This window comes from Schistosoma haematobium, chromosome 6 (assembly GCF_000699445.3).
Source record: "Schistosoma haematobium chromosome 6, whole genome shotgun sequence".
Taxonomy (NCBI): Eukaryota; Metazoa; Platyhelminthes; class Trematoda; order Strigeidida; family Schistosomatidae; genus Schistosoma; species Schistosoma haematobium.
This window is the reverse complement of record NC_067201.1, coordinates 13,080,104-13,092,171: the sequence shown is the minus strand read 5'-3', so window position 1 is coordinate 13,092,171 and position 12,068 is coordinate 13,080,104.

Genomic DNA, 12,068 nt, shown 5'->3' with positions numbered 1-12,068 from the left:
CAAAACCTGCAGTCACACCCGTCATAACAATTGGCGACGGGGTGGAGAAAAATTTTGAACCTTGTAATTGGACGAGATTCAGGCTAATTGTTTCAACCAATCAGCATCCAGATTGTCATCAGCGTCCTTCAGCAACATTGGTCATTATTCCTACAGTTAATTGTCATTGCAGGTGCTGAAAAAAATGACTACCTTTTCCGATCAATTACAGCTTCTACTTGAGCAACAACAGCAGTGCTTCAAAAATAGCCAGTTAAATTTTTAGAAAATTTACGCACACTGTTGGTAAATTTTCCATGTTTCGGAAATGCAACAGAAGTTGGTAAGTTCATTTCTCATCTGCAGACTGAGCTGGAAAACAACTGCAGAACATATGAAGCTGCCTATAAAAGCCTCTGTGAATCCCGGACGACCAGTGATGTAAACGAGAAAGTCATTCATGATCCGCCCAGTTGTCCAGAAATGTCAAATTCGGAAACATTCCCTGTCGTGGGTTCAAATCCCACTGTTCCTGAAACGTGTGCAGACAATGATGTATCCAGCTCACAGGAAGATCTCTCATTAAATGCTCATAAATTAATTGCAGTACCCGCCCACAACGGAACAGGGAACAAATCGTGCAGTACACTGAATCCAGCTGTTTCAAATGGTCCTCATCATTCAACAACAGGAGATTCTGACGAATCTTATTATCTAGATCCTCTTGTACCAGAAAATGTGTTAGATGCATCAAATGATGATCAGAAATCTAATACAATTTTGATAGATATTGATCATCTCAGTGATCAACTATCCACAAATGAGATTTTCAAGGAATTCTATGATAATGCTCCAGAAGAATCGAACGTTGATGACCTCATATCAAGCGACGTTGGTCCACACTACTTAATCACTTTTAGTGACTTCTCTGTTCCATGTGACAATTATGTGTTAAATAAAGTCAAATTAATTCTAACTTGGGAATATGAGGACCCAACATTATTTCGTGGGGGAGGATGAACCCAGAAAATTTCAAAATCCGGATATCAACTCCGGATCTTCAAAAAAAAAGGGGAGGTGTTGTGGATGCGGAGGAATAGACCAATAATTATCATGTTAAGTCCAATGGTGTCCTTGGACTTTAAATGGACATTTCCTACTGGTCGATATCTGTTCACTTGTTGAATATTGTACAGAATGTTGTTTTCTATTTTATGGTACGATGTGGTATGCTTGATTGGTATATAAACAAAGTATGTTTGAAATATAATGATTCATATCTCAGAGGTTGTGACTTGTGTTCTGGACTCAACTAACTGGGCTAGACAGGGAAGCGAGACCAATCGAGACTCTAGGCCGTCCGTTCGTGTTTACGTGTCACTGTCACCGAATCGATCAATAAACGCTGCTTATCAAAACCTGCAGTCACACCCGTCATAACAATTGGCGACGGGGTGGAGAAAAATTTTGAACCTTGTAATTGGACGAGATTCAGGCTAATTGTTTCAACCAATCAGCATCCAGATTGTCATCAGCGTCCTTCAGCAACATTGGTCATTATTCCTACAGTTAATTGTCATTGCAGGTGCTGAAAAAAATGACTACCTTTTCCGATCAATTACAGCTTCTACTTGAGCAACAACAGCAGTGCTTCAAAAATAGCCAGTTAAATTTTTAGAAAATTTACGCACACTGTTGGTAAATTTTCCATGTTTCGGAAATGCAACAGAAGTTGGTAAGTTCATTTCTCATCTGCAGACTGAGCTGGAAAACAACTGCAGAACATATGAAGCTGCCTATAAAAGCCTCTGTGAATCCCGGACGACCAGTGATGTAAACGAGAAAGTCATTCATGATCCGCCCAGTTGTCCAGAAATGTCAAATTCGGAAACATTCCCTGTCGTGGGTTCAAATCCCACTGTTCCTGAAACGTGTGCAGACAATGATGTATCCAGCTCACAGGAAGATCTCTCATTAAATGCTCATAAATTAATTGCAGTACCCGCCCACAACGGAACAGGGAACAAATCGTGCAGTACACTGAATCCAGCTGTTTCAAATGGTCCTCATCATTCAACAACAGGAGATTCTGACGAATCTTATTATCTAGATCCTCTTGTACCAGAAAATGTGTTAGATGCATCAAATGATGATCAGAAATCTAATACAATTTTGATAGATATTGATCATCTCAGTGATCAACTATCCACAAATGAGATTTTCAAGGAATTCTATGATAATGCTCCAGAAGAATCGAACGTTGATGACCTCATATCAAGCGACGTTGGTCCACACTACTTAATCACTTTTAGTGACTTCTCTGTTCCATGTGACAATTATGTGTTAAATAAAGTCAAATTAATTCTAACTTGGGAATATGAGGACCCAACATTATTTCGTGGGGGAGGATGAACCCAGAAAATTTCAAAATCCGGATATCAACTCCGGATCTTCAAAAAAAGGGGAGGTGTTGTGGATGCGGAGGAATAGACCAATAATTATCATGTTAAGTCCAATGGTGTCCTTGGACTTTAAATGGACATTTCCTACTGGTCGATATCTGTTCACTTGTTGAATATTGTACAGAATGTTGTTTTCTATTTTATGGTACGATGTGGTATGCTTGATTGGTATATAAACAAAGTATGTTTGAAATATAATGATTCATATCTCAGAGGTTGTGACTTGTGTTCTGGACTCAACTAACTGGGCTAGACAGGGAAGCGAGACCAATCGAGACTCTAGGCCGTCCGTTCGTGTTTACGTGTCACTGTCACCGAATCGATCAATAAACGCTGCTTATCAAAACCTGCAGTCACACCCGTCATAACAATTGGCGACGGGGTGGAGAAAAATTTTGAACCTTGTAATTGGACGAGATTCAGGCTAATTGTTTCAACCAATCAGCATCCAGATTGTCATCAGCGTCCTTCAGCAACATTGGTCATTATTCCTACAGTTAATTGTCATTGCAGGTGCTGAAAAAAAATGACTACCTTTTCCGATCAATTACAGCTTCTACTTGAGCAACAACAGCAGTGCTTCAAAAATAGCCAGTTAAATTTTTTAGAAAATTTACGCACACTGTTGGTAAATTTTCCATGTTTCGGAAATGCAACAGAAGTTGGTAAGTTCATTTCTCATCTGCAGACTGAGCTGGAAAACAACTGCAGAACATATGAAGCTGCCTATAAAAGCCTCTGTGAATCCCGGACGACCAGTGATGTAAACGAGAAAGTCATTCATGATCCGCCCAGTTGTCCAGAAATGTCAAATTCGGAAACATTCCCTGTCGTGGGTTCAAATCCCACTGTTCCTGAAACGTGTGCAGACAATGATGTATCCAGCTCACAGGAAGATCTCTCATTAAATGCTCATAAATTAATTGCAGTACCCGCCCACAACGGAACAGGGAACAAATCGTGCAGTACACTGAATCCAGCTGTTTCAAATGGTCCTCATCATTCAACAACAGGAGATTCTGACGAATCTTATTATCTAGATCCTCTTGTACCAGAAAATGTGTTAGATGCATCAAATGATGATCAGAAATCTAATACAATTTTGATAGATATTGATCATCTCAGTGATCAACTATCCACAAATGAGATTTTCAAGGAATTCTATGATAATGCTCCAGAAGAATCGAACGTTGATGACCTCATATCAAGCGACGTTGGTCCACACTACTTAATCACTTTTAGTGACTTCTCTGTTCCATGTGACAATTATGTGTTAAATAAAGTCAAATTAATTCTAACTTGGGAATATGAGGACCCAACATTATTTCGTGGGGAGGATGAACCCAGAAAATTTCAAAATCCGGATATCAACTCCGGATCTTCAAAAAAAGGGGAGGTGTTGTGGATGCGGAGGAATAGACCAATAATTATCATGTTAAGTCCAATGGTGTCCTTGGACTTTAAATGGACATTTCCTACTGGTCGATATCTGTTCACTTGTTGAATATTGTACAGAATGTTGTTTTCTATTTTATGGTACGATGTGGTATGCTTGATTGGTATATAAACAAAGTATGTTTGAAATATAATGATTCATATCTCAGAGGTTGTGACTTGTGTTCTGGACTCAACTAACTGGGCTAGACAGGGAAGCGAGACCAATCGAGACTCTAGGCCGTCCGTTCGTGTTTACGTGTCACTGTCACCGAATCGATCAATAAACGCTGCTTATCAAAACCTGCAGTCACACCCGTCATAACAATTGGCGACGGGGTGGAGAAAAATTTTGAACCTTGTAATTGGACGAGATTCAGGCTAATTGTTTCAACCAATCAGCATCCAGATTGTCATCAGCGTCCTTCAGCAACATTGGTCATTATTCCTACAGTTAATTGTCATTGCAGGTGCTGAAAAAAAATGACTACCTTTTCCGATCAATTACAGCTTCTACTTGAGCAACAACAGCAGTGCTTCAAAAATAGCCAGTTAAATTTTTTAGAAAATTTACGCACACTGTTGGTAAATTTTCCATGTTTCGGAAATGCAACAGAAGTTGGTAAGTTCATTTCTCATCTGCAGACTGAGCTGGAAAACAACTGCAGAACATATGAAGCTGCCTATAAAAGCCTCTGTGAATCCCGGACGACCAGTGATGTAAACGAGAAAGTCATTCATGATCCGCCCAGTTGTCCAGAAATGTCAAATTCGGAAACATTCCCTGTCGTGGGTTCAAATCCCACTGTTCCTGAAACGTGTGCAGACAATGATGTATCCAGCTCACAGGAAGATCTCTCATTAAATGCTCATAAATTAATTGCAGTACCCGCCCACAACGGAACAGGGAACAAATCGTGCAGTACACTGAATCCAGCTGTTTCAAATGGTCCTCATCATTCAACAACAGGAGATTCTGACGAATCTTATTATCTAGATCCTCTTGTACCAGAAAATGTGTTAGATGCATCAAATGATGATCAGAAATCTAATACAATTTTGATAGATATTGATCATCTCAGTGATCAACTATCCACAAATGAGATTTTCAAGGAATTCTATGATAATGCTCCAGAAGAATCGAACGTTGATGACCTCATATCAAGCGACGTTGGTCCACACTACTTAATCACTTTTAGTGACTTCTCTGTTCCATGTGACAATTATGTGTTAAATAAAGTCAAATTAATTCTAACTTGGGAATATGAGGACCCAACATTATTTCGTGGGGGAGGATGAACCCAGAAAATTTCAAAATCCGGATATCAACTCCGGATCTTCAAAAAAAGGGGAGGTGTTGTGGATGCGGAGGAATAGACCAATAATTATCATGTTAAGTCCAATGGTGTCCTTGGACTTTAAATGGACATTTCCTACTGGTCGATATCTGTTCACTTGTTGAATATTGTACAGAATGTTGTTTTCTATTTTATGGTACGATGTGGTATGCTTGATTGGTATATAAACAAAGTATGTTTGAAATATAATGATTCATATCTCAGAGATTGTGACTTGTGTTCTGGACTCAACTAACTGGGCTAGACAGGGAAGCGAGACCAATCGAGACTCTAGGCCGTCCGTTCGTGTTTACGTGTCACTGTCACCGAATCGATCAATAAACGCTGCTTATCAAAACCTGCAGTCACACCCGTCATAACAATTGGCGACGGGGTGGAGAAAAATTTTGAACCTTGTAATTGGACGAGATTCAGGCTAATTGTTTCAACCAATCAGCATCCAGATTGTCATCAGCGTCCTTCAGCAACATTGGTCATTATTCCTACAGTTAATTGTCATTGCAGGTGCTGAAAAAAAAATGACTACCTTTTCCGATCAATTACAGCTTCTACTTGAGCAACAACAGCAGTGCTTCAAAAATAGCCAGTTAAATTTTTTAGAAAATTTACGCACACTGTTGGTAAATTTTCCATGTTTCGGAAATGCAACAGAAGTTGGTAAGTTCATTTCTCATCTGCAGACTGAGCTGGAAAACAACTGCAGAACATATGAAGCTGCCTATAAAAGCCTCTGTGAATCCCGGACGACCAGTGATGTAAACGAGAAAGTCATTCATGATCCGCCCAGTTGTCCAGAAATGTCAAATTCGGAAACATTCCCTGTCGTGGGTTCAAATCCCACTGTTCCTGAAACGTGTGCAGACAATGATGTATCCAGCTCACAGGAAGATCTCTCATTAAATGCTCATAAATTAATTGCAGTACCCGCCCACAACGGAACAGGGAACAAATCGTGCAGTACACTGAATCCAGCTGTTTCAAATGGTCCTCATCATTCAACAACAGGAGATTCTGACGAATCTTATTATCTAGATCCTCTTGTACCAGAAAATGTGTTAGATGCATCAAATGATGATCAGAAATCTAATACAATTTTGATAGATATTGATCATCTCAGTGATCAACTATCCACAAATGAGATTTTCAAGGAATTCTATGATAATGCTCCAGAAGAATCGAACGTTGATGACCTCATATCAAGCGACGTTGGTCCACACTACTTAATCACTTTTAGTGACTTCTCTGTTCCATGTGACAATTATGTGTTAAATAAAGTCAAATTAATTCTAACTTGGGAATATGAGGACCCAACATTATTTCGTGGGGAGGATGAACCCAGAAAATTTCAAAATCCGGATATCAACTCCGGATCTTCAAAAAAAGGGGAGGTGTTGTGGATGCGGAGGAATAGACCAATAATTATCATGTTAAGTCCAATGGTGTCCTTGGACTTTAAATGGACATTTCCTACTGGTCGATATCTGTTCACTTGTTGAATATTGTACAGAATGTTGTTTTCTATTTTATGGTACGATGTGGTATGCTTGATTGGTATATAAACAAAGTATGTTTGAAATATAATGATTCATATCTCAGAGGTTGTGACTTGTGTTCTGGACTCAACTAACTGGGCTAGACAGGGAAGCGAGACCAATCGAGACTCTAGGCCGTCCGTTCGTGTTTACGTGTCACTGTCACCGAATCGATCAATAAACGCTGCTTATCAAAACCTGCAGTCACACCCGTCATAACAATTGGCGACGGGGTGGAGAAAAATTTTGAACCTTGTAATTGGACGAGATTCAGGCTAATTGTTTCAACCAATCAGCATCCAGATTGTCATCAGCGTCCTTCAGCAACATTGGTCATTATTCCTACAGTTAATTGTCATTGCAGGTGCTGAAAAAAAATGACTACCTTTTCCGATCAATTACAGCTTCTACTTGAGCAACAACAGCAGTGCTTCAAAAATAGCCAGTTAAATTTTTTAGAAAATTTACGCACACTGTTGGTAAATTTTCCATGTTTCGGAAATGCAACAGAAGTTGGTAAGTTCATTTCTCATCTGCAGACTGAGCTGGAAAACAACTGCAGAACATATGAAGCTGCCTATAAAAGCCTCTGTGAATCCCGGACGACCAGTGATGTAAACGAGAAAGTCATTCATGATCCGCCCAGTTGTCCAGAAATGTCAAATTCGGAAACATTCCCTGTCGTGGGTTCAAATCCCACTGTTCCTGAAACGTGTGCAGACAATGATGTATCCAGCTCACAGGAAGATCTCTCATTAAATGCTCATAAATTAATTGCAGTACCCGCCCACAACGGAACAGGGAACAAATCGTGCAGTACACTGAATCCAGCTGTTTCAAATGGTCCTCATCATTCAACAACAGGAGATTCTGACGAATCTTATTATCTAGATCCTCTTGTACCAGAAAATGTGTTAGATGCATCAAATGATGATCAGAAATCTAATACAATTTTGATAGATATTGATCATCTCAGTGATCAACTATCCACAAATGAGATTTTCAAGGAATTCTATGATAATGCTCCAGAAGAATCGAACGTTGATGACCTCATATCAAGCGACGTTGGTCCACACTACTTAATCACTTTTAGTGACTTCTCTGTTCCATGTGACAATTATGTGTTAAATAAAGTCAAATTAATTCTAACTTGGGAATATGAGGACCCAACATTATTTCGTGGGGAGGATGAACCCAGAAAATTTCAAAATCCGGATATCAACTCCGGATCTTCAAAAAAAGGGGAGGTGTTGTGGATGCGGAGGAATAGACCAATAATTATCATGTTAAGTCCAATGGTGTCCTTGGACTTTAAATGGACATTTCCTACTGGTCGATATCTGTTCACTTGTTGAATATTGTACAGAATGTTGTTTTCTATTTTATGGTACGATGTGGTATGCTTGATTGGTATATAAACAAAGTATGTTTGAAATATAATGATTCATATCTCAGAGGTTGTGACTTGTGTTCTGGACTCAACTAACTGGGCTAGACAGGGAAGCGAGACCAATCGAGACTCTAGGCCGTCCGTTCGTGTTTACGTGTCACTGTCACCGAATCGATCAATAAACGCTGCTTATCAAAACCTGCAGTCACACCCGTCATAACAATTGGCGACGGGGTGGAGAAAAATTTTGAACCTTGTAATTGGACGAGATTCAGGCTAATTGTTTCAACCAATCAGCATCCAGATTGTCATCAGCGTCCTTCAGCAACATTGGTCATTATTCCTACAGTTAATTGTCATTGCAGGTGCTGAAAAAAAATGACTACCTTTTCCGATCAATTACAGCTTCTACTTGAGCAACAACAGCAGTGCTTCAAAAATAGCCAGTTAAATTTTTTAGAAAATTTACGCACACTGTTGGTAAATTTTCCATGTTTCGGAAATGCAACAGAAGTTGGTAAGTTCATTTCTCATCTGCAGACTGAGCTGGAAAACAACTGCAGAACATATGAAGCTGCCTATAAAAGCCTCTGTGAATCCCGGACGACCAGTGATGTAAACGAGAAAGTCATTCATGATCCGCCCAGTTGTCCAGAAATGTCAAATTCGGAAACATTCCCTGTCGTGGGTTCAAATCCCACTGTTCCTGAAACGTGTGCAGACAATGATGTATCCAGCTCACAGGAAGATCTCTCATTAAATGCTCATAAATTAATTGCAGTACCCGCCCACAACGGAACAGGGAACAAATCGTGCAGTACACTGAATCCAGCTGTTTCAAATGGTCCTCATCATTCAACAACAGGAGATTCTGACGAATCTTATTATCTAGATCCTCTTGTACCAGAAAATGTGTTAGATGCATCAAATGATGATCAGAAATCTAATACAATTTTGATAGATATTGATCATCTCAGTGATCAACTATCCACAAATGAGATTTTCAAGGAATTCTATGATAATGCTCCAGAAGAATCGAACGTTGATGACCTCATATCAAGCGACGTTGGTCCACACTACTTAATCACTTTTAGTGACTTCTCTGTTCCATGTGACAATTATGTGTTAAATAAAGTCAAATTAATTCTAACTTGGGAATATGAGGACCCAACATTATTTCGTGGGGGAGGATGAACCCAGAAAATTTCAAAATCCGGATATCAACTCCGGATCTTCAAAAAAAAGGGGAGGTGTTGTGGATGCGGAGGAATAGACCAATAATTATCATGTTAAGTCCAATGGTGTCCTTGGACTTTAAATGGACATTTCCTACTGGTCGATATCTGTTCACTTGTTGAATATTGTACAGAATGTTGTTTTCTATTTTATGGTACGATGTGGTATGCTTGATTGGTATATAAACAAAGTATGTTTGAAATATAATGATTCATATCTCAGAGGTTGTGACTTGTGTTCTGGACTCAACTAACTGGGCTAGACAGGGAAGCGAGACCAATCGAGACTCTAGGCCGTCCGTTCGTGTTTACGTGTCACTGTCACCGAATCGATCAATAAACGCTGCTTATCAAAACCTGCAGTCACACCCGTCATAACAATTGGCGACGGGGTGGAGAAAAATTTTGAACCTTGTAATTGGACGAGATTCAGGCTAATTGTTTCAACCAATCAGCATCCAGATTGTCATCAGCGTCCTTCAGCAACATTGGTCATTATTCCTACAGTTAATTGTCATTGCAGGTGCTGAAAAAATGACTACCTTTTCCGATCAATTACAGCTTCTACTTGAGCAACAACAGCAGTGCTTCAAAAATAGCCAGTTAAATTTTTAGAAAATTTACGCACACTGTTGGTAAATTTTCCATGTTTCGGAAATGCAACAGAAGTTGGTAAGTTCATTTCTCATCTGCAGACTGAGCTGGAAAACAACTGCAGAACATATGAAGCTGCCTATAAAAGCCTCTGTGAATCCCGGACGACCAGTGATGTAAACGAGAAAGTCATTCATGATCCGCCCAGTTGTCCAGAAATGTCAAATTCGGAAACATTCCCTGTCGTGGGTTCAAATCCCACTGTTCCTGAAACGTGTGCAGACAATGATGTATCCAGCTCACAGGAAGATCTCTCATTAAATGCTCATAAATTAATTGCAGTACCCGCCCACAACGGAACAGGGAACAAATCGTGCAGTACACTGAATCCAGCTGTTTCAAATGGTCCTCATCATTCAACAACAGGAGATTCTGACGAATCTTATTATCTAGATCCTCTTGTACCAGAAAATGTGTTAGATGCATCAAATGATGATCAGAAATCTAATACAATTTTGATAGATATTGATCATCTCAGTGATCAACTATCCACAAATGAGATTTTCAAGGAATTCTATGATAATGCTCCAGAAGAATCGAACGTTGATGACCTCATATCAAGCGACGTTGGTCCACACTACTTAATCACTTTTAGTGACTTCTCTGTTCCATGTGACAATTATGTGTTAAATAAAGTCAAATTAATTCTAACTTGGGAATATGAGGACCCAACATTATTTCGTGGGGAGGATGAACCCAGAAAATTTCAAAATCCGGATATCAACTCCGGATCTTCAAAAAAAGGGGAGGTGTTGTGGATGCGGAGGAATAGACCAATAATTATCATGTTAAGTCCAATGGTGTCCTTGGACTTTAAATGGACATTTCCTACTGGTCGATATCTGTTCACTTGTTGAATATTGTACAGAATGTTGTTTTCTATTTTATGGTACGATGTGGTATGCTTGATTGGTATATAAACAAAGTATGTTTGAAATATAATGATTCATATCTCAGAGGTTGTGACTTGTGTTCTGGACTCAACTAACTGGGCTAGACAGGGAAGCGAGACCAATCGAGACTCTAGGCCGTCCGTTCGTGTTTACGTGTCACTGTCACCGAATCGATCAATAAACGCTGCTTATCAAAACCTGCAGTCACACCCGTCATAACAATTGGCGACGGGGTGGAGAAAAATTTTGAACCTTGTAATTGGACGAGATTCAGGCTAATTGTTTCAACCAATCAGCATCCAGATTGTCATCAGCGTCCTTCAGCAACATTGGTCATTATTCCTACAGTTAATTGTCATTGCAGGTGCTGAAAAAAAATGACTACCTTTTCCGATCAATTACAGCTTCTACTTGAGCAACAACAGCAGTGCTTCAAAAATAGCCAGTTAAATTTTTTAGAAAATTTACGCACACTGTTGGTAAATTTTCCATGTTTCGGAAATGCAACAGAAGTTGGTAAGTTCATTTCTCATCTGCAGACTGAGCTGGAAAACAACTGCAGAACATATGAAGCTGCCTATAAAAGCCTCTGTGAATCCCGGACGACCAGTGATGTAAACGAGAAAGTCATTCATGATCCGCCCAGTTGTCCAGAAATGTCAAATTCGGAAACATTCCCTGTCGTGGGTTCAAATCCCACTGTTCCTGAAACGTGTGCAGACAATGATGTATCCAGCTCACAGGAAGATCTCTCATTAAATGCTCATAAATTAATTGCAGTACCCGCCCACAACGGAACAGGGAACAAATCGTGCAGTACACTGAATCCAGCTGTTTCAAATGGTCCTCATCATTCAACAACAGGAGATTCTGACGAATCTTATTATCTAGATCCTCTTGTACCAGAAAATGTGTTAGATGCATCAAATGATGATCAGAAATCTAATACAATTTTGATAGATATTGATCATCTCAGTGATCAACTATCCACAAATGAGATTTTCAAGGAATTCTATGATAATGCTCCAGAAGAATCGAACGTTGATGACCTCATATCAAGCGACGTTGGTCCACACTACTTAATCACTTTTAGTGACTTCTCTGTTCCATGTGACAATTATGTGTTAAATA